Raw genomic sequence first — 25,707 nt, 5'->3', positions numbered from 1 at the left:
CCACAAGACCAAGGATGGGAAGTAGTCCTAGTAAAACCAGAATGCATGACTTGTTTCTGGACGTATGAATTACGTGTCTTTATTGCCTTTGCTGAACGACTTGTGTACTAGCTAGAATTATCTTCACAACCATCTTGTATCAAATTTATTGTGTGCTATATTTCATGCTATATGTAAAATAAGCGGTATTGTAAGTTTGTAAAATGTTGTGTAAAAGTTTGAACGCGAAATATTATTATAATCAGTTTTTCATATAGAATTGTAGTAGTTGAATTGTATATTAGCTACTAAGTATGAACTTAACGGGTAGGTACTACCTGAATTTAAACTTATAAAACGCTAATATGAAGAAAAAGCTTTTATAAATGAGTTCATATTATGCTACGAAATACTATTAACTACTCTTAATATTCTGTATGATTAACTTGTTCCATTTAACTATTTTGAAGGAAATGGCACCGACTACTCGACACACCGTGAATATGAATGAAGAGGAATTCCGTACTTTTCTAGCTTCAAACATAGCCGCAGTACAGGCTGCGCTACATACCAACAATAACCTTGGATCTAGCAGTACAGGAAATCGTGTAGGATGCACCTACAAAGAATTCACTGCCTGCAAACCTTTGGAATTTGATGGAACCGAAGGACCGATCGGATTGAAACGGTGGACCGAGAAGGTTGAATCGGTGTTTGCCATAAGTAAGTGTACTGAAGAGGACAAAGTGAAGTACGCTACGCATACCTTCACAGGTTCTGCGTTAACATGGTGGAATACCTATCTAGAGCAAGTGGGACAAGATGATGCGTACGCACTACCGTGGTCAGCATTCAAGCACTTGATGAACGAGAAGTACCGTCCCAGAACCGAGGTCAATAAGCTCAAGACAGAACTTAGAGGGTTACGAACCCAAGGATTTGATATTACCACGTACGAAAGACGATTCACAGAATTGTGCCTATTGTGTCCAGGAGCATTCGAAGATGAGGAAGAGAAGATCGACGCATTTGTGAAAGGATTACCAGAAAGAATCCAAGAAGATATAAGTTCACACGAGCCCGCCTCCATACAACAGGCATGTAGAATGGCTCACAAACTAGTGAACCAGATTGAAGAAAGAATTAAAGAACAGACTGCTGAAGAGGCCAATGTGAAGCAAGTCAAAAGAAAGTGGGAGGAAAATGGTGATAAGAATCACCAATACAACAACAACAACAATCGCAACATCAATCGCAACTACAACAAACGGCCCAACAACAACAACAACAACAACAACAACAACAGCAACTACAACAATCATCCCAACAACAATAATAACCGCAACAACAACAACAATCAGAAGCAACTATGCCAAAGGTGTGAAAAGAATCACTCGGGGTTCTGCACCAAATTTTGCAACAAGTGTAAAAGAAATGGTCATAGCGCGGCGAAGTGTGAGGTCTACGGACCAGGGGTTAATAGAACGAAAGGAACAAATGGTGTCAGAACGAGTAATGGCGGAGCAAGTAGTGTCGGAGCAAGTTATGCCAATGTAGTTTGTTATAAATGTGGAAAACCAGGCCACATTATTAGAAATTGCCCGAACCAGGAGAACACGAATGGACAAGGCCGTGGAAGAGTTTTCAATATTAATGCGGTAGAGGCACAGGAAGACCCGGAGCTTGTTACGGGTACGTTTCTTATTGACAATAAATCTGCTTACGTTTTATTTGATTCTGGTGCGGATAGAAGCTATATGAGTAGAGATTTTTGTGCTAAATTAAGTTGTCCATTGACGCCTTTGGATAGTAAATTTTTACTCGAATTAGCAAATGGTAAATTAATTTCAGCAGATAATATATGTCGGAATCGAGAAATTAAACTGGTTAGCGAAACATTTAAGATTGATTTGATACCAGTAGAGTTAGGGAGTTTTGATGTGATAATCGGTATGGACTGGTTGAAAGAAGTGAAAGCAGAGATTGTTTGTTACAAAAATGCAATTCGCATTATACGAGAAAAAGGAAAACCCTTAATGGTGTACGGAGAAAAGGGCAACACGAAGCTACATCTTATTAGTAATTTGAAGGCACAAAAACTAATAAGAAAAGGTTGCTATGCTGTTCTAGCACACGTCGAGAAAGTACAAACTGAAGAAAAGAGCATCAATGATGTTCCCATTGCAAAAGAATTTCCCGATGTATTTCCGAAAGAATTACCGGGATTACCCCCACATCGATCCGTTGAATTTCAAATAGATCTTGTACCAGGAGCTGCACCAATAGCTCGTGCTCCTTACAGACTCGCACCCAGCGAGATGAAAGAACTGCAAAGCCAATTACAAGAACTTTTAGAGCGTGGTTTCATTCGACCAAGCACATCACCGTGGGGAGCTCCTGTTTTGTTTGTCAAGAAGAAAGATGGTACATTCAGGTTGTGTATCGACTACCGAGAGTTGAACAAACTTACCATCAAGAACCGCTACCCACTACCGAGAATCGACGACTTATTTGATCAACTACAAGGCTCGTCTGTTTATTCAAAGATTGACTTACGTTCCGGGTATCATCAAATGCGGGTGAAAGAAGATGATATTCCAAAGACTGCTTTCAGAACACGTTACGGTCATTACGAGTTTATGGTCATGCCGTTTGGTTTAACTAATGCACCAGCTGTGTTCATGGACCTTATGAACCGAGTGTGTGGACCATACCTTGACAAGTTTGTCATTGTTTTCATTGATGACATACTTATTTACTCAAAGAATGACCAAGAACACGGTGAACATTTGAGAAAGGTGTTAGAAGTATTGAGGAAGGAAGAATTGTACGCTAAGTTTTCAAAGTGTGCATTTTGGTTGGAAGAAGTTCAATTCCTCGGTCACATAGTGAACAAAGAAGGTATTAAGGTGGATCCGGCAAAGATAGAAACTGTTGAAAAGTGGGAAACCCCGAAAACTCCGAAACACATACGCCAGTTTTTAGGACTAGCTGGTTACTACAGAAGGTTCATCCAAGACTTTTCCAGAATAGCAAAACCCTTGACTGCATTAACGCATAAAGGGAAGAAATTTGAATGGAATGATGAACAAGAGAAAGCGTTTCAGTTATTGAAGAAAAAGCTAACTACGGCTCCTATATTGTCATTGCCTGAAGGGAATGATGATTTTGTGATTTATTGTGATGCATCAAAGCAAGGTCTCGGTTGTGTATTAATGCAACGAACGAAGGTGATTGCTTATGCGTCTAGACAATTGAAAATTCACGAACAAAATTATACGACGCATGATTTGGAATTAGGCGCGGTTGTTTTTGCATTAAAGACTTGGAGACACTACTTATATGGGGTCAAAAGTATTATATATACCGACCACAAAAGTCTTCAACACATATTTAATCAGAAACAACTGAATATGAGGCAGCGTAGGTGGATTGAATTGTTGAATGATTACGACTTTGAGATTCGTTACCACCCGGGGAAGGCAAATGTGGTAGCCGATGCCTTGAGCAGGAAGGACAGAGAACCCATTCGAGTAAAATCTATGAATATAATGATTCATAATAACATTACTACTCAAATAAAGGAGGCGCAACAAGGAGTTTTAAAAGAGGGAAATTTAAAGGATGAAATACCCAAAGGATCGGAGAAGCATCTTAATATTCGGGAAGACGGAACCCGGTATAGGGCTGAAAGGATTTGGGTACCAAAATTTGGAGATATGAGAGAAATGGTACTTAGAGAAGCTCATAAAACCAGATACTCAATACATCCTGGAACGGGGAAGATGTACAAGGATCTCAAGAAACATTTTTGGTGGCCGGGTATGAAAGCCGATGTTGCTAAATACGTAGGAGAATGTTTGACGTGTTCTAAGGTCAAAGCTGAGCATCAGAAACCATCAGGTCTACTTCAACAACCCGAAATCCCGGAATGGAAATGGGAAAACATTACCATGGATTTCATCACTAAATTGCCAAGGACTGCAAGTGGTTTTGATACTATTTGGGTAATAGTTGATCGTCTCACCAAATCAGCACACTTCCTACCAATAAGAGAAGATGACAAGATGGAGAAGTTAGCACGACTGTATTTGAAGGAAGTCGTCTCTAGACATGGAATACCAATCTCTATTATCTCTGATAGGGATGGCAGATTTATTTCAAGATTCTGGCAGACATTACAGCAAGCATTAGGAACTCGTCTAGACATGAGTACTGCCTATCATCCACAAACTGATGGGCAGAGCGAAAGGACGATACAAACGCTTGAAGACATGCTACGAGCATGTGTTATTGATTTCGGAAACAGTTGGGATCGACATCTACCGTTAGCAGAATTTTCCTACAACAACAGCTACCATTCAAGCATTGAGATGGCGCCGTTTGAAGCACTTTATGGTAGAAAGTGCAGGTCTCCGATTTGTTGGAGTGAGGTGGGGGATAGACAGATTACGGGTCCGGAGATTATACAAGAAACTACCGAGAAGATCATCCAAATTCAACAACGGTTGAAAACCGCCCAAAGTCGACAAAAGAGCTACGCTGACATTAAAAGAAAAGATATAGAATTTGAAATTGGAGAGATGGTCATGCTTAAAGTTTCACCTTGGAAAGGCGTTGTTCGATTTGGTAAACGAGGGAAATTAAATCCAAGGTATATTGGACCATTCAAGATTATTGATCGTGTCGGACCAGTAGCTTACCGACTTGAGTTACCTCAACAACTCGCGGCTGTACATAACACTTTCCACGTCTCGAATTTGAAGAAATGTTTTGCTAAAGAAGATCTCACTATTCCGTTAGATGAAATCCAAATCAACGAAAAACTCCAATTCATCGAAGAACCCGTCGAAATAATGGATCGTGAGGTTAAAAGACTTAAGCAAAACAAGATACCAATTGTTAAGGTTCGATGGAATGCTCGTAGAGGACCCGAGTTCACCTGGGAGCGTGAAGATCAGATGAAGAAGAAATACCCGCATCTATTTCCAGAAGATTCGTCAACACCTTCAACAGCTTAAAATTTCGGGACGAAATTTATTTAACGGGTAGGTACTGTAGTGACCCGAACTTTTCCATGTTTATATATATTAATTGAGATTGATATTTACATGATTAAATGTTTCCAACATGTTAAGCAATCAAACTTGTTAAGACTTGATTAATTGAAATATGTTTCATATAGACAATTGACCACCCAAGTTGACCGGTGATTCACGAACGTTAAAACTTGTAAAAACTATATGATGACATATATATGGATATATATATATAGTTAACATGATACTATTATAAGTAAACATATCATTAAGTATATTAACAATGAACTACATATGTAAAAACAAGACTACTAACTTAATGATTTTTAAACGAGACATATATGTAACGATTATCGTTGTAAAGACATTTAATGTATATATATCATATTAAGAGATATTCATACATGATAATATCATGATAATATAATAATTTAAAATCTCATTTGATATTATAAACATTGGGTTAACAACATTTATGTGACGACTCCGTCAAAACACTTAACGACTCCGTCACTTGGTCCCACAGCTTGATCGAAACTCTATATGAATTTAATAAAACAACCTTGCATTCTTTATTTAAAAATGATTTCCTAATAAGGAAATCTACTAAAATGTATAAGTTTAGAAAAACTATACAATAATACTTTAACCAAAAGTTGACCAAAACAAAGTCAACAAACAACCACTATTTAATGTAACAAAATAGAATGCAAGTTAATGTTTAACAAAAGCTGCCATCATAAATATGCAGACTCTCTAAGCACAGCGGAAGCAATCAATCATGAACCTGAGAATAAAACATGCGAGTAACTGTCAACAAAAATGTTGAGTGAATTATAGGTTTAATATTGCAAACAATATTTAATTTAAACAATAAAAAAAATTTATGTTTGAAAACATAAAACACCTTTTTAAACCACCAAATTATATGCTAGAAAACATATAATAAAACATTATTCCATTTTCCGTGAGCCACCTGGTAACCACTTAACCCTTTATTTACCCTTGCCAAACACAATAAATAATATACACCGAACAAGTGTATCTACAACAAAATACGAAGTACTAAACATTCCGATTATAAATTGCTAGCGCGACTAGCTCGAAATGGGGTTGTCAAACCCGATAGATCTATCCGTAGGATTCGCGTTCACCAGTAGAAACCAGTGATTACAGTTACCAGACTAGGGAATATTTTTGTTCAACTCACAATGAATAATTTAAACCAACTTCCACTTGTCCAAAATATAAAATAAATTGCATGTATTCTCATCCCAAAGATTAAAAATAGAAAAATGGGACTATAACTCACCTTAATAGCAACTGAAGAAATCTCACAAACAAGCGAACAGCAAATAAAGTAAAGTGATCAAGAAAGATCACAACGCCGACCTATAAATAAAGCAGGCCGATATAAATAACTAACTTAGGTCAAGTCTTAGTATGATAGCTATTGTACATGTTGCAAGTAGACATAGAACAATACTCAACATGCATCGGTTTGATCGGAACAGCGTACGGACACACACTTTCTATTTCTAGAAAGTTTCTATTTTTAGCAGGTTTCCATTTTTGGAAAGTTTCTATTTTAGGAAAGTTTCTATTTTTGGAAAGTTTCTATTTTTGGAAAGTTTCTATTTTTGGAAAGTTTCTATTTTTAGAAAGTTTTCAGTTAGGAAAGTTTCCTTATTTAGAAAGTCAACAGAAGTCAACTGAAAGTCAAAGTCAACCGAAAGTCAACTCAAAAGTCAACCTTGGTCAAACATAGTCAACATTAATTTTAAAAGTGTAAGTTATAATAATAATGTAAGTTATAACATTTATTAAAGTTAAATATGTCTAGTTATGTCATAACATAAGTTTAATTAAATTAAAATGAATTATTAAAGTTAATATAAGTTTAAATGATATAATTAATATAACATAAGTATTTAACTAATTAATTAAATATTAGTCATAATATAAGTATTATTAATTAATAATAAATTTTAAAACATATCATAAGTATTATTAATTAATAATGAATTATTAATCATTTCATAAGTTTCTAATTAAAATTATTAAATCATAAGTATTTAATAATTAGATCATAATTAAATAATAATTAAGTCTTATAATAATTTTATAATAATTAAATAATTATTTAATCTTATTATAAGTCTTAAAATAATATTCTCATAAAATAAATTTAATACCTATCATAAGTATTTTTCATTAATAATAAAAGTATTATTAATCATAAGTTTAATTAAAACGTTAATTAAATCATAAGTAATAATTTAATGATATAATAAATATATATCATAAGTCTTAAATGATAATAATTACTTCTTATATCATAAGTAATTAATCAATAATTAAAATCATTATTTTTATCATAAGTTTCAATATTTAACCATAAGTTTTAATTCAAAAGTTCATCGGGTCATAACCTGAGCCCCGGGAATCAGTTTTCGGCGAGCCTTATATATATCTTCGCCTAACCAACCCACCCGACACATTAGTGTGCTCAAGAACATCCCAAGAACAGTCACCAAGTCGTGACTTACAGCTCTAAATCAGTTTGTACCATTAATCCGCTCAAAAACGTATTTTAGTCATAACGGGTGATCCGTGGCTCGGATTTCGATGACCCGAACATGAAAGTTCATCCCATCATCAATCCTAACACACTAGTACACCCTAAAGACTCCAAAAATGGTCACAAAGTCGGACCATAACTGAACCAATTCGTTTTCACCATTTAATCTTTACAAAACACCATTTTAATCATATCTTAAGCTCCGGGAATCGAAACGACATGAATCCGGAGTCTAAAATTAATGTCTTGATGAGAGGAACTCATCTAAACACTTTAATTTCACTTTTATATCAGTTACATAACCAGAAAAGAACGAATAAGCTTCTGTCCCAAATTAATCAAACCGAAAACATGTATTAACGAGCATTTCTACGCATACTATCAACCATACAATAACATACAATTATCATACTATCAATATAACATATAAAATCAGTAAAATATAAGAAAAATCAAAAAGCTAGGGTTAGGGTTTATACCCTAATCAAAAATTGAGAAGAATGAGATTAAAGATCGCGAGACGGTGAATCCGATTATGTAGATGATCTTGATTGATGAAGAACACTTGTATGCTAGATGATGGTGGACGAATTTTATGATGATGATGCTAAGAAAATCGGCCAAAATGATGTAAGAGAAAGAAGGGAGAAAATAAAAATAAAAAGGCTAGGTTAAATGGAGCATTTTGGTGGTTTTGATCAAATAAATCACTAATTACCAAGAATGGCAAAAACAACCCCTCCCTCCTTGATATTTTCGGCCAAAAACAAAAGGGTGGGCCCCATTTGTGGGCCAACTTGCTAAAAGATTAATTCCTTATGGCCCGAAAGCCCGAACGAAACCCGAAACGCGAAAACACCGCTACGCGATTGATTTTTCGGAGAGATAATAAATACGCGACGAATAAAATATATAAACACTATATATAATCATATGACATCAAAATATCATATTTAAAATAATTAGGACTTAAACATCCCAAAAACTTGACCGTTGGTTTGAAAACCGAAAAGATTCGCCGGATAGAAATCCGCGACTCGTAGGAACGTATAATTTAAAATATGAATACAAATATTCATATAACACATAATAATTAATATATTATTACAAAAATAATAATATAGGTCATAGAAATGACGTGGCACGAATAACAATTAACTATCGTTAAATAGTTAACGGTAAAAGATAACGGAAAAAGTAGGGTCGTTACAGTACCTTCCCGTTACGGAAATTTCGTCCCGAAATTTAAGCAGGTGCAGGGGTTGACTCAGCATCTGGGAACAAATGCGGGTACTTCTGCCTCATCTGAACTTCACGCTCCCAAGTGAACTCGGGAACACATCTGGCATTCCATGTAACTCGAACAATAGGAATTCTACTCTGCTTGAGAGTCTTAACCTCTCGGTCCATAATTTCAACAGGTTCCTCAATAAAATGTAGTTGCTTATCAACATGAAGTTCATCAAAAAGAATAGTTTCATTGGCCTCGGCCAAACACTTCTTTAAATTCGATACATGAAAAACGTCACGAATAGTACTGAGTTCTTGTGGCAATTTCAAATGATAAGCCACTGGTCCAACTCTCTCAATAATCCCAAAAGGTCCAACAAATCGAGGATTCAACTTTCCCCTTTTACCAAAACGTACCACACCCTTCCAAGGTGAAACTTTCAACATAACACGATCACCGACCTGAAAGTCGATATCGTTCCTTCTCTTATCAGCATAACTCTTTTGCCTACTCCTGGCAGTTCTCAATCTTTCCTTAATCTGTGCAATCTTCTCGGTAGTCTCGTGAATGATCTCTGGTCATGTGAGTTGAGCATCCCCAACCTCATTCCAACAGACAGGAGACCTACACTTTCTACCATACAGAGCTTCAAATGGTGCGGCTTTAATACTTGCATGATAACTGCTGTTATAAGAAAACTCATCTAGCGGCAAATATTTATCCCACCCATTTCCAAAATCAATAACACACACTCTTAACATGTTTTCTACGTTTGAATGGTCCTTTCACTCTGACCATCCGTCTGTGGATGATAAGCGGTGCTCATATCCAATTTAGTTCCTAGAGCACCTTGTTAGGACTGCCTCAGTCCAACATAATCAATACGGGAACACCATGTCTCGAAATAATCTCCTTCAAATACAAACGAGTAAACTTCTTCATTGAATATGTTTCCTTAATTGGCAAGAAAAGAGTTGACTTAGCGAGTCGGTAACAATCACCCAAATGGTATCATAACCACCCACAACTCCCGGTAACTTCGTAATAAAGTCCATCTTAATACCTTCCCACTTCCACTCGGGAATTTCAGGTTGCACCAAAAGTCCAGGCGGTTTTTGATGTTCAACTTTAACCTTAGCGCAGGTCAAACACTTAGCCACATACGTAGCCACATCAGCTTTCAAATTAGGCCACCAATGCAGCTCCTTAAGATCACGATACATCTTTCCTGAACCAGGATGGATAGAGTACCTAGACTTATGAGCCTCATCTAAAACAAGTTTTCGTAGATCACCAAACTTCGGAACCCAAAGGCATCCCGCAAAATACCGAGTACCATCGGTTTGTACCTCTAATTACTCAAGCCTCGGACCTTCCCGTTACAAAATTTTCCTCCTTCAAGGCTTCTTATTGTGCCTCAAGGATCTGCCTAGCGAGGTTTGTTTGAATTGTCATATTCAAGGCCCTAAACCTGCGAGGTTCAGCCCTTTCTTTACGACTTAATGCATCAGCCACATCATTGGCCTTTCTCGGATGATATAAAAGTTCGCAATCATAATCATTTAACGTCTCAACCCATCTTCGTTGCCTCATATTTAACTGTTTCTGATCAAGAATATGTTGAAGACTTTTGTGATCAGTGTACAATGTACCTTTGACCCCATATAGATAACGTCTGCAAATCTTAAGCGCAAACACATCAGCTCTCAACTCTAAATCATGGGTTACGTAATTCTGCTCGTGAATCTTCAACTGACGTGACGCGTACGCAATAACTTTCTTTCGTTGCATCAAAACACAACCAAAGTCTTGACACGAAGCATCACAATAGATAACAAAATCATCATTACCCTCAGGTAGTGATAATATCGGTGCAGAAGTTAACTTCTTCTTCAGAGTTTGGAAAGCAGACTCTTGTTCACTCTTCCACTCGTACTTCTTCCCCTTATGTGTTAAAGCAGTCAGAGGTTTCGCTACTCGTGAAAAATCTTGAATGAACCTTCTATAATAGCCTGCTAATCCTGGAAACTGGCGAATCTGAGTAGGAGTTTTCGGAACTTCCCACTTTTCAATCGCCTCAATCTTAGCAGAATCAACTTGTATTCCCTATTTACTAACAATATGTCCGAGAAAATTGAACTTCTCTTAACCAGAAAGCACACTTAGAGAACTTAGCGTACAACTCTTCTTTCCTCAATAGATCAAGCACTAACTTCAAATGTTCTTCGCCCTTCATAACTATTAGAATAAATAAGGATGTGGTCGATGAAAACAGTAACGAATTTGTCCAGATAGGGTCTACACACACGGTTCATGAGGTCCATGAACACAACAGGTGCATTTGTCAATCCGAACGGCATAACAAGAAATTCAAAGTGACTATAACGGGTACAGAAAGCGGTTTTCAGAATATCAGTTTCTTTAGCGCGTAATTGGTGATAACCGGAACGAAGATCAATCTTATAATAAACGGACGAACCTTGAAGTTGATCGAACAGATCATCAATTCTCGGAAGAGGGTAACGGTTTTTTTTTAACAGTAAGCTCGTTCAATTCACGATAATCAATACACAAACGAAATGAACCATCTTTCTTCTCAACGAACAAAATGGGAGCTCCCCAAGGGGACGAACTGGGACGGATGAAATAAAGTTTCAATAATGAAGGAAGAAATAAATATGGAGTAGTCACATCGGTGGTATAGATATTTAAGGCAATTCTCTCAAAGGAGTTAACGAGGATCATGGACTCCAAAGTAAATTTTCATTATATTTCTGAGAGGAGGACGTATGAAAGGTGTGATAATTCAACGAGAGTGAACTTCCTTGTACAATGAGCGAGGAAGTCTAGGATTCATCCATATTCTTAAATTTATGTGCGGATGAAAAGAACGCGAATCATGGGTTATAAAGAATGGCCGACTCCAGGTGAGATGAATCTCCAAAAATAATTTCGTGCACCCTAAAGTATCGAATCCTAGGATTGATGTTTACGAGGGTGTTGCGGTTGACAGCGAAAATTGAGAGTAGAAACTCCTCAAACGGTCTAGAGTAATATATCCATGATACCCATTATAACAACAGTTGGGGTAGAAACCCACCTAGCGCCTTTTCTACAATAAGGTGACCATCGAGTGTACCCCAGAAACTTGATTTATCGGTCTGCGTTTCGGCCATGTCCAACCATAAGAGGGAAAATTCTATGAGCGCAAAGACTTTCCAACAAATTTTATAAAACCGGCATCCAAACTGGTGTAAGAATTTCTATCAATGAACTTAATGGTAAGTTTCATCCTTAAACGGAGGATGAGGAGAACTGTGATCCAAACACTCGGTAGAGAAATGCGAAAATTCTAATGTAATCAATCAAAGGAGTTTTGAAAAAAAACTTGAAACGTCTGATGTAACCCCATAAATGGAACGAAGCTCTTAGTAAATTTAGAAGTATGTACAACGTGTACCATTTTACGTAAATCAATTTGAGTTAACTAAACAACTCAACAAGAGTGATTTTAAAATAATTTTGAAGGTACAATTTAGTGTATACTAGCCCAAAATAGGTAAGGGTAAATTTATCCATTCGAATTCATACGTACATATATGATTTTATAATTAGTATACATGACAAAATATTTCATTACTTCTATTCGCCCATAAATCTCACAAGAACCGCCCAATTACACAAATGTGTAAAAATTTTAAATGAAAAGCAGGGTATTCGCATTATAAAGGTTACGAGTTGAAGTAAGACCGTTAAAGCTCGGGTGAAGGACTTGAATCGTCTTGCGACATCTAATCAATAAATGCTACGAGATCATGAAAACCAATGAGTTAAATATTGTTTTGACTTTTATCAGGACACAAGTCCTTGGGTCAAAACTAGTCACGTGCGAAGCTGTCACTAACAAGCGAGTTATGAATGATAAAACATGGGGTAAGTAGTTCGGTTAAGATGAGTCTCTCGTATATCAACAAATAAGATAATGAGTATCTTCCTTACTCATGTAACAACGTTAGAATTTCCGAATGAGTGGTGTATAAATTTTCTCTGACTCGCTTTCTATTCCTCATGTCACAATATTGGGACTTTTTATGAATTAACGTAATATAATCACGTTGGCCTGATGCCATTATATTTCACTAACTCATAGTTCCATTCCAATATCACTACATAAGGTCAGGACACGTGGTCAACCTCGAATTTCAACACAATTTCCCTAAAACAATTTCTTAACAATGTGCTAAGGATAGCACAAGAGACAAAGACATCGAAAGTAATGAATAGGAGTAACGATGACATAAAAATATCTTCGAAGTACCAAGAATCTCTAAAAGTAAGAATGACGTTTTCCGTTTCAACAACCAAAGCACATAGGCACAACGGCACAAATGCACGTAATATAACAAAAATGTTATATACCTAAACATAATAGCTGACATTGAAATGCCGAGCATTTAGAAGTCAAGAATGACATCTCGCGTAATATAACTCAAACGTTATATACATAACCATAATAGATGACATAGAAATGCCGAGAATTCTAGAACACGTAATGTAACTTAAACGTTATATCAATAAACACTAATTATGACATAGAAATGTCGAGAATTCCAAAAGTCAAGAATGACACCCCCTCGGTTTCACTAACCGAGGTGTTCCTTTAAAAGATGAACTCGCATGAGTCGGAGAATACGTTTAAATCGGAATGGGAGTTCCTCCCGGATTCAGAACATAATAGAAATGTATGTATGATAACAATATACATACCAACATGACACAAATAATCACATATAATAATATATAATAGGCCGGGCTGTAGACTAGACTCACTAATGCACCCTATTGACCCGGGTAACGACATCAATGCAGCCTAATTCCCTACAACCAGAGCTCTGATACCAACTGTGACGACTCCGTCAAAACACTTAACGACTCCGTCACTTGGTCCCACAGCTTGATCGAAACTCTATATGAATTTAATAAAACAACCTTGCATTCTTTATTTAAAAATGATTTCCTAATAAGGAAATCTACTAAAATGTATAAGTTTAGAAAAACTATACAATAATACTTTAACCAAAAGTTGACCAAAACAAAGTCAACAAACAACCACTATTTAATGTAACAAAATAGAATGCAAGTTAATGTTTAACAAAAGCTGCCATCATAAATATGCAGACTCTCTAAGCACAGCGGAAGCAATCAATCATGAACCTGAGAATAAAACATGCGAGTAACTGTCAACAAAAATGTTGAGTGAATTATAGGTTTAATATTGCAAACAATATTTAATTTAAACAATAAAAAAAAATTTATGTTTGAAAACATAAAACACCTTTTTAAACCACCAAATTATATGCTAGAAAACATATAATAAAACATTATTCCATTTTCCGTGAGCCACCTGGTAACCACTTAACCCTTTATTTACCCTTGCCAAACACAATAAATAATATACACCGAACAAGTGTATCTACAACAAAATACGAAGTACTAAACATTCCGATTATAAATTGCTAGCGCGACTAGCTCGAAATGGGGTTGTCAAACCCGATAGATCTATCCGTAGGATTCGCGTTCACCAGTAGAAACCAGTGATTACAGTTACCAGACTAGGGAATATTTTTGTTCAACTCACAATGAATAATTTAAACCAACTTCCACTTGTCCAAAATATAAAATAAATTGCATGTATTCTCATCCCAAAGATTAAAAATAGAAAAATGGGACTATAACTCACCTTAATAGCAACTGAAGAAATCTCACAAACAAGCGAACAGCAAATAAAGTAAAGTGATCAAGAAAGATCACAACGCCGACCTATAAATAAAGCAGGCCGATATAAATAACTAACTTAGGTCAAGTCTTAGTATGATAGCTATTGTACATGTTGCAAGTAGACATAGAACAATACTCAACATGCATCGGTTTGATCGGAACAGCGTACGGACACACACTTTCTATTTCTAGAAAGTTTCTATTTTTAGCAGGTTTCCATTTTTGGAAAGTTTCTATTTTAGGAAAGTTTCTATTTTTGGAAAGTTTCTATTTTTGGAAAGTTTCTATTTTTGGAAAGTTTCTATTTTTAGAAAGTTTTAAGTTAGGAAAGTTTCCTTATTTAGAAAGTCAACAGAAGTCAACTGAAAGTCAAAGTCAACCGAAAGTCAACTCAAAAGTCAACCTTGGTCAAACATAGTCAACATTAATTTTAAAAGTGTAAGTTATAATAATAATGTAAGTTATAACGTTTATTAAAGTTAAATATGTCTAGTTATGTCATAACATAAGTTTAATTAAATTAAAATGAATTATTAAAGTTAATATAAGTTTAAATGATATAATTAATATAACATAAGTATTTAACTAATTAATTAAATATTAGTCATAATATAAGTATTATTAATTAATAATAAATTTTAAAACATATCATAAGTATTATTAATTAATAATGAATTATTAATCATTTCATAAGTTTCTAATTAAAATTATTAAATCATAAGTATTTAATAATTAGATCATAATTAAATAATAATTAAGTCTTATAATAATTTTATAATAATTAAATAATTATTTAATCTTATTATAAGTCTTAAAATAATATTCTCATAAAATAAATTTAATACCTATCATAAGTATTTTTCATTAATAATAAAAGTATTATTAATCATAAGTTTAATTAAAACGTTAATTAAATCATAAGTAATAATTTAATGATATAATAAATATATATCATAAGTCTTAAATGATAATAATTACTTCTTATATCATAAGTAATTAATCAATAATTAAAATCATTATTTTTATCATAAGTTTCAATATTTAACCATAAGTTTTAATTCAAAAGTTCATCGGGTCATAACCTGAGCCCCGGGAATCAGTTTTCGGCGAGCCTTATATATATCTTCGCCTAACCAACCCACCCGACACATTAGTGTGCTCAAGAACATCCCAAGAACAGTCACCAAGTCGTGACTTACAGCTCTAAATCAGTTTGTACCATTAATCCGCTCAAAAACGTATTTTAGTCATAACGGGTGATCCGTGGCTCGGATTTCGATGACCCGAACATGAAAGTTCATCCCATCATCAATCCTAACACACTAGTACACCCTAAAGACTCCAAAAATGGTCACAAAGTCGGACCATAACTGAACCAATTCGTTTTCACCATTTAATCTTTACAAAACACCATTTTAATCATATCTTAAGCTCCGGGAATCGAAACGACATGAATCCGGAGTCTAAAATTAATGTCTTGATGAGAGGAACTCATCTAAACACTTTAATTTCACTTTTATATCAGTTACATAACCAGAAAAGAACGAATAAGCTTCTGTCCCAAATTAATCAAACCGAAAACATGTATTAACGAGCATTTCTACGCATACTATCAACCATACAATAACATACAATTATCATACTATCAATATAACATATAAAATCAGTAAAATATAAGAAAAATCAAAAAGCTAGGGTTAGGGTTTATACCCTAATCAAAAATTGAGAAGAATGAGATTAAAGATCGCGAGACGGTGAATCCGATTATGTAGATGATCTTGATTGATGAAGAACACTTGTATGCTAGATGATGGTGGACGAATTTTATGATGATGATGCTAAGAAAATCGGCCAAAATGATGTAAGAGAAAGAAGGGAGAAAATAAAAATAAAAAGGCTAGGTTAAATGGAGCATTTTGGTGGTTTTGATCAAATAAATCACTAATTACCAAGAATGGCAAAAACAACCCCTCCCTCCTTGATATTTTCGGCCAAAAACAAAAGGGTGGGCCCCATTTGTGGGCCAACTTGCTAAAAGATTAATTCCTTATGGCCCGAAAGCCCGAACGAAACCCGAAACGCGAAAACACCGCTACGCGATTGATTTTTCGGAGAGATAATAAATACGCGACGAATAAAATATATAAACACTATATATAATCATATGACATCAAAATATCATATTTAAAATAATTAGGACTTAAACATCCCAAAAACTTGACCGTTGGTTTGAAAACCGAAAAGATTCGCCGGATAGAAATCCGCGACTCGTAGGAACGTATAATTTAAAATATGAATACAAATATTCATATAACACATAATAATTAATATATTATTACAAAAATAATAATATAGGTCATAGAAATGACGTGGCACGAATAACAATTAACTATCGTTAAATAGTTAACGGTAAAAGATAACGGAAAAAGTAGGGTCGTTACAATTTAACAAGATCGTTAACCTAAAGGTTTCAAAACAACACTTACATGTAACGACTAACGATGACTTAACGACTCAGTTAAAATGTATATACATGTAGTGTTTTAATATGTATTTATTCACTTTTGAAAGACTTAAATACACTTATCAAAATACTTCTACTTAACAAAAATGCTTACAATTACATCCTCGTTCAGTTTCATCAACAATTCTACTCGTATGCACCCGTATTCGTACTCGTACAATACACAGCTTTTAGATGTATGTACTATTGGTATATACACTCCAATGATCAGCTCTTAGCAGCCCATGTGAGTCACCTAACACATGTGGGAACCATCATTTAGCAACTAGCATGAAATATCTAATAAAATTACAAAAATATGAGTAATCATTCATGACTTATTTACATGAAAACAAAATTACATATCCTTTATATCTAATCCATACACCAACGACCAAAAACACCTACAAACACTTTCATTCTTCAATTTTCTTCATCTAATTGATCTCTCTCAAGTTCTATCTTCAAGTTCTAAGTGTTCTTCATATATTCTACAAGTTCTAGTTACATAAAATCAAGAATACTTTCAAGTTTGCTAGCTCACTTCCAATCTTGTAAGGTGATCATCCAACCTCAAGAAATCTTTATTTCTTACAGTAGGTTATCATTCTAATACAAGGTAATAATCATATTCAAACTTTGGTTCAATTTCTATAACTATAACAATCTTATTTCAATTGATGATCTTACTTGAACTTGTTTTCGTGTCATGATTCTGCTTCAAGAACTTCGAGCCATCCAAGGATCCGTTGAAGCTAGATCCATTTTTCTCTTTTCCAGTAGGTTTATCCAAGGAAATTAAGGTAGTAATGATATTCATAACATCATTCGATTCATACGTATAAAGCTATCTTATTCGAAGGTTTAAACTTGTAATCACTAGAACATAGTTTAGTTAATTCTAAACTTGTTCGCAAACAAAAGTTAATCCTTCTAACTTGACTTTTAAAATCAACTAAACACATGTTCTATATCTATATGATATGCTAACTTAATGATTTAAAACCTGAAAACACGAAAAACACCGTAAAACCGGATTTACGCCGTCGTAGTAACACCGCGGGCTGTTTTGGGTTAGTTAATTAAAAACTATGATAAACTTTGATTTAAAAGTTGTTATTCTGAGAAAATGATTTTTATTATGAACATGAAACTATATCCAAAAATTATGGTTAAACTCAGAGTGGAAGTATGTTTTCTAAAATGGTCATCTAGACGTAGTTCTTTCGACTGAAATGACTACCTTTACAAAAACGACTTGTAACTTATTTTTCCGACTATAAACCTATACTTTTTCTGTTTAGATTCATAAAATAGAGTTCAATATGAAACCATAGCAATTTGATTCACTCAAAACGGATTTAAAATGAAGAAGTTATGGGTAAAACAAGATTGGATAATTTTTCTCATTTTAGCTACGTGAAAATTGGTAACAAATCTATTCCAACCATAACTTAATCAACTTGTATTGTATATTATGTAATCTTGAGATACCATAGACACGTATACAATGTTTCGACCTATCATGTCGACACATCTATATATATTTCGGAACAACCATAGACACTCTATATGTGAATGTTGGAGTTAGCTATACAGGGTTGAGGTTGATTCCAAAATATATATAGTTTGAGTTGTGATCAATACTGAGATACGTATACACTGGGTCGTGGATTGATTCAAGATAATATTTATCGATTTATTTCTGTACATCTAACTGTGGACAACTAGTTGTAGGTTACTAACGAGGACAGCTGACTTAAGAAACTTAAAACATCAAAATATATTAAAAGTGTTGTAAATATATTTTGAACATACTTTGATATATATGTATATATTGTTATAGGTTCGTGAATCAACCAGTGGCCAAGTCTTACTTCCCGACGAAGTAAAAATCTGTGAAAGTGAGTTATAGTCCCACTTTTAAAATCTAATATTTTTGGGATGAGAATACATGCAGGTTTTATAAATGATTTACAAAATAGACACAAGTACGTGAAACTACATTCTATGGTTGAATTATCGAAATCGAATATGCCCCTTTTTATTAAGTCTGGTAATCTAAGAATTAGGGAATAGACACCCTAATTGACGCGAATCCTAAAGATAGATCTATTGGGCCTAACAAACCCCATCCAAAGTACCGGATGCTTTAGTACTTCGAAATTTATATCATATCCGAAGGGTGTCCCGGAATGATGGGGATATTCTTATATATGCATCTTGTTATTGTCGGTTACCAGGTGTTCACCATATGAATGATTTTTATCTCTATGTATGGGATGTGTATTGAAATATGAAATCTTGTGGTCTATTGTTACGATTTGATATATATAGGTTAAACCTATAACTCACCAACATTTTTGTTGACGTTTTAAGCATGTTTATTCTCAGGTGATTATTAAGAGCTTCCGCTGTCGCATACTTAAATAAGGACAAGATTTGGAGTCCATGCTTGTATGATATTGTGTAAAAACTGCATTCAAGAAACTTATTTTGTTGTAACATATTTGTATTGTAAACCATTATGTAATGGTCGTGTGTAAACAGGATATTTTAGATTATCATTATTTGATAATCTACGTAAAGCTTTTTAAACCTTTATTGATGAAATAAAGGTTATGGTTTGTTTAAAAATGAATGCAGTCTTTGAAAAACGTCTCATATAGAGGTCAAAACCTCGCAACGAAATCAATTAATATGGAACGTTTTTAATCAATAAGAACGGGACATTTCAATCATGGGAGTGTATATACCAATAGTACATACATGTAAAAGCTGTGTATTGTACGAGTACGAATACGGGTTTATACGAGTAGAATTGTTGATGAAACTGAACGAGGATGTAATTGTAAGCATTTTTATTAAGTAGAAGTATTTTGATAAGTGTATTGAAGTCTTTCAAAAGTTTATGAATACATATTAAAACACTACATGTATATATATTTTAACTGAGTCGTTAAGTCATCGTTAGTCGTTACATGTAAATGTTGTTTTGAAACCTTTAGGTTAACGATCGTGTTGAATGTTGTTAACCCATTGTTTATTATAACAAATGAGATGTTAAATTGTTATATTATCATGATATTGTGATATATAATATATCTTAGTATGATATATATACAGTTAAATGCCGTTACAACGATAATCGTTACATATATGTCTCGTTTCGATAGTAGTCTTATTTTTACATATGTATTTCATTGTTAATACACTTAATAATATATTTACTTATCATTTAACATAATTAACCAAGTGTATCAATATCTTAATATGATTCATATGTACCTAGTAAGACGTTGTTATAACGATAATCGTTATATATATCGTTTTCGAGTTTCTTAAATTAATAGTCTCATTTTTATGTATATAACTCATTGTTAAAATACCTAATGAGATACATACTTATAATAAAATCATGTTAACTATATATATAACCATATATATGTCATCGTATAGTTTTTACAAGTTTTAACGTTCGTGAATCACCGGTCAACTTGGGTGGTCAATTGTCTATATGAAACCTATTTCAATTAATCAAGTCTTAACAAGTTTGATTGCTTAACATGTTGGAAACACTTAATCATGTAAATAACAATTTCATTTAATATATATATAAACATGGAAAAGTTTGGGTCACTACAGTACCTACCCGTTAAATAAATTTCGTCCTGAAATTTTAAGCAGTTGGAGGTGTTGACGTATCTTCTGGAAATAAATGTGGGTATTTCTTCTTCATCTGATCTTAACGCTCCCAGGTGAACTCGGGTCCTCTACGAGCATTCCATCGAACCTTAACAATCGGTATCTTGTTTTGTTTAAGTCTCTTAACCTCACGATCCATTATTTCGACGGGTTCTTCAATGAATTGAAGTTTTTCATTGATTTGGATTTCGTCCAACGGAATAGTGAGATCTTCTTTAGCAAAACATTTCTTCAAATTTGAGACGTGGAAAGTGTTATGTACAGTCGCGAGTTGTTGAGGTAGCTCCAGTTGGTAAGCTACTGGTCCGACACGATCTATAATCTTGAATGGTCCAATGTACCTTGGATTTAGTTTCCCCCGTTTACCAAATCGAACAACGCCTTTCCAAGGTGAAACCTTAAGCATGACCATTTCTCCAATTTCAAACTCTATATCTTTTCTTTTACTGTCTGCGTAGCTCTTTTGTCGACTCTGGACGGTTTTCAATCTTTGTTGAATTTGGATGATTTTCTCGGTAGTTTCTTGTATTATCTCCGGACTCGTAATCTGTCTATCCCCCACTTCACTCCAACAAATCGGAGACCTGCACTTTCTACCATAAATTGCTTCAAACGGCACCATCTCAATGCTTGAATGGTAGCTGTTGTTGTAGGAAAATTCTGCTAACGGTAGATGTCGATCCCAACTGTTTTCGAAATCAATAACACATGCTCGTAGCATGTCTTCAAGCGTTTGTATCGTCCTTTCGCTCTGTCCATCAGTTTGTGGATGATAGGCAGTACTCATGTCTAGACGAGTTCCTAATGCTTGCTGTAATGTCTGCCAGAATCTTGTAATAAATCTGCCATCCCTATCAGAGATAATAGAGATTGGTATTCCATGTCTGGAGATGACTTCCTTCAAATACAGTTGTGCTAACTTCTCCATCTTGTCATCTTCTCTTATTGGCAGGAAGTGTACTGATTTGGTGAGACGATCAACTATTACCCAAATAGTATCAAAACTACTTGCAGTCCTTGGCAATTTAGTGATGAAATCCATGGTAATATTTTCCCATTTCCATTTCGAGATTTCGGGTTGTTGAAGTAGACCTGATGGTTTCTGATGCTCAGCTTTGACCTTAGAACACGTCAAACATTCTCCTACGTATTTAGCAACATCGGCTTTCATACCCGGCCACCAAAAATGTTTCTTGAGATCCTTGTACATCTTCCCCGTTCCAGGATGTATTGAGTATCTGGTTTTATGATCTTCTCTAAGTACCATTTCTCTCATATCTCCAAATTTTGGTACCCAAATTCTTTCAGCCCTATACCGAGTTCCGTCTTCCCGAATATTAAGATGCTTCTCCGATCCTTTGGGTATTTCATCCTTTAAATTTCCCTCTTTTAAAACTCCTTGTTGCACCTCCTTTATTTGAGTAGTAAGGTTAGTGTGAATCATTATATTCATAGATTTTACTCGAATGGGTTCTCTGTCCTTTCTACTCAAGGCGTCAGCTACCACATTTGCCTTCCCCGGGTGGTAACGAATCTTAAATTCGTAATCATTCAACAATTCAATCCACCTACGCTGCCTCATATTCAGTTGTTTCTGATTAAATATGTGTTGAAGACTTTTGTGGTCGGTATATATAATACTTTTGACCCCATATAAGTAGTGCCTCCAAGTCTTTAATGCAAAAACAACCGCGCCTAATTCCAAATCATGCGTCGTATAATTTTGCTCGTGAATCTTCAATTGTCTAGACGCATAAGCAATCACCTTCGCCCGTTGCATTAATACACAACCGAGACCTTGCTTTGATGCGTCACAATAAATCACAAAATCATCATTCCCTTCAGGCAATGACAATATAGGTGCCGTAGTTAGCTTTTTCTTCAATAATTGAAACGCCTTTTCTTGTTCATCCTTCCATTCAAATTTCTTCCCTTTATGCGTTAATGCAGTCAAGGGTTTTGCTATTTTGGAGAAATCTTGGATGAATCTTCTGTAGTAACCAGCCAATCCTAAAAATTGACGTATATGCTTCGGATTTTTTGGGGTTTCCCACTTTTCAACAGTTTCTATCTTTGCCGGGTCCATCTGGATACCTTCTTTGTTCACTATGTGACCGAGGAATTGAACTTCTTCCAACCAAAATGCACACTTTGAAAACTTAGCGTACAGTTTTTCTTTCCTCAATACTTCTAGCACTTTTCTTAAATGTTCTTCATGCTCTTGATCATTCTTTGAGTAAATAAGTATGTCATCGATGAAAACAATGACAAACTTGTCAAGATATGGCCCACACACTCAGTTCATAAGGTCCATGAACACAGCTGGTGCGTTAGTCAGTCCAAACGGCATAACCATAAACTCGTAATGACCATAACGCGTCCTAAAAGCAGTTTTTGGAATATCATCCTCCTTTACTCGCATTTGATGATATCCAGAACTTAAATCGATCTTCGAATAAACCGACGAGCCTTGTAGTTGATCAAATAAGTCGTCAATTATCGGCAGTGGATAACGGTTTTTGATGGTAAGTTTGTTCAACTCTCTGTAGTCAATACACAACCTAAATGTACCATCCTTCTTCTTGACAAACAAAACAGGAGCTCTCCATGGTGATGTGCTTGGTCGAATGAAACCACGTTCTAATAGTTCTTGCAGTTGGCTTTGCAGTTCTTTCATCTCGCTAGGTGCGAGTCTATAAGGAGCACGAGCTATTGGTGCAGCTCCTGGTACAAGATCTATTTGAAATTCAACAGATCGATGTGGAGGTAGTCCCGGTAATTCTTTCAGGAATACATCGGGAAATTCTTTTGCGACGGGAACATCATTGATGTACTTTTCTTCAGTTTGTACTTTCTCGACGTGTGCTAGAACAGCATAGCAACCTTTTCTTATTAGTTTTTGTGCCTTCAAATTACTAATAAGATGTAGCTTCATGTTTCCCTTTTCTCCATACACCATTAAGGGTTCTCCTTCTTCTCGTACAATGTGAATTGCATTTTTATAACATACGATCTCTGCTTTCACCTTCTTCAGTCAGTCCATGCCAACTATTACATCAAAACTCCCTAACTCTACTGGTATCAAATCAATCTTAAATATTTCGCTACCTAGTTTAATTTCTCGATTTCGGCATATATTATCTGCTGAAATTAATTTACCGTTTGCTAATTCGAGTAAAAATTTACTATCCAACGGCGTCAATGGACAACTTAATTTAGCACAAAAATCTCTACTCATATAGCTTCTATCCGCACCCGAATCAAATAAAATGTAAGCTGATTTATTGTCAATAAGAAACGTACCCGTAACAAGCTCCGGGTCTTCCTGTGCCTCTGCCGCATTAATATTGAAAACTCTTCCGCGGCCTTGTCCATTCGTGTTCTCCTGGTTTGGGCAATTTCTAATAATGTGGCCCGGTTTTCCACATTTATAACAAACTACATTGGCATAACTTGCTCCGACACTACTTGCTCCGCCATTACTCGTTCCGACACCATTTGTTCCTTTCGTTCTATTAACCCCTGGTCTGTAGACCTCACACTTCGCCGCGCTATGACCATTTCTTTTACACTTGTTGCAAAATTTGGTGCAGAACCCCGAGTGATACTTTTCACACCTTTGGCATAGCTGCTTCTGATTGTTGTTGTTGTTGCGGTTGTTATTGTTGTTGGGATGATTGTTGTAGTTGCTGTTGTTATTGTTGTTGTTGTTGTTGTTGTTGTTGTTGTTGTTGTTAGGCCGTTTGTTGTAGTTGCGATTCATGTTGCGATTGTTAGGATAATTGTTGCGATTATTATTGTAATTGCTGTTGTTGTTGTATTGGTGATTCTTATCACCGTTTTCCTCCCACTTTCTTTTGACTTGCTTCACATTGGCCTCTTCAGCCGTCTGTTCTTTAATTCTTTCCTCAATCTGGTTCACTAGTTTGTGAGCCATTCTACATGCCTGTTGTATGGAGGCGGGCTCGTGTGAACTTATATCTTCTTGGATTCTTTCCGGTAATCCTTTCACAAACGCGTCGATCTTCTCTTCCTCATCTTCGAACGCTCCCGGACACAATAGGCACAATTCTGTGAATCGTCTTTCGTACGTGGTAATATTAAATCCTTGGGTTCGTAACCCTCTAAGTTATGTCTTGAGCTTAATGACCTCGGTTCTGGGACGGTACTTCTCGTTCATCAAGAGCTTGAATGCTGACCATGGTAGTGCGTATGCATCATCATGTCCCACTTGCTCTAGATAGGTATTCTACCATGTTAATGCAGAACCTGTGAAGGTATGCGTAGCGTACTTCACTTTGTCTTCTTCAGTACACTTACTTATGGCAAACACCGATTCGACCTTCTCGGTCCACCATTTCAATCCGATCGGTCCTTCAGTTCCATCAAATTCCAAAGGTTTGCAGGCCGTGAATTCTTTGTAGGTGCATCCTACACGATTTTCTGTACTGCTAGATCCAAGGTTTTGTTGGTATGTAGCGCAGCCTGTACTGCGGCTATGTTTGAAACTAGAAAAGTACGGAATTCCTCTTCATTCATATTCACGGTGTGTCGAGTATTCGGTGCCATTTCCTTCAAAATAGTCAAATGGAACAAGTTAATCATACAGAATATTAAGAGTAGTTAATAGTATTTCGTAGCATAATATGAACTCATTTATAAAAGCTTTTTCTTCATATAGCGTTTTATAAGTTTAAATTCGGGTAGTACGTACCCGTTAAGTTCATACTTAGTAGCTAATATACAATTCAACTACTACAATTCTATATGAAAAACTGATTATAATAATATTTCGCGTTCAAACTTTTATACAATATTTTACAAACTTACAATACCGCTTATTTTACATAAAGCATGAAATATAGCACACAATAACTTTGATACAAGATAG

This window comes from Rutidosis leptorrhynchoides, chromosome 8 (genome assembly GCF_046630445.1).
Source record: "Rutidosis leptorrhynchoides isolate AG116_Rl617_1_P2 chromosome 8, CSIRO_AGI_Rlap_v1, whole genome shotgun sequence".
Classification (NCBI taxonomy): Eukaryota; Viridiplantae; Streptophyta; class Magnoliopsida; order Asterales; family Asteraceae; genus Rutidosis; species Rutidosis leptorrhynchoides.
This window is presented reverse-complemented; position numbering follows the sequence as displayed.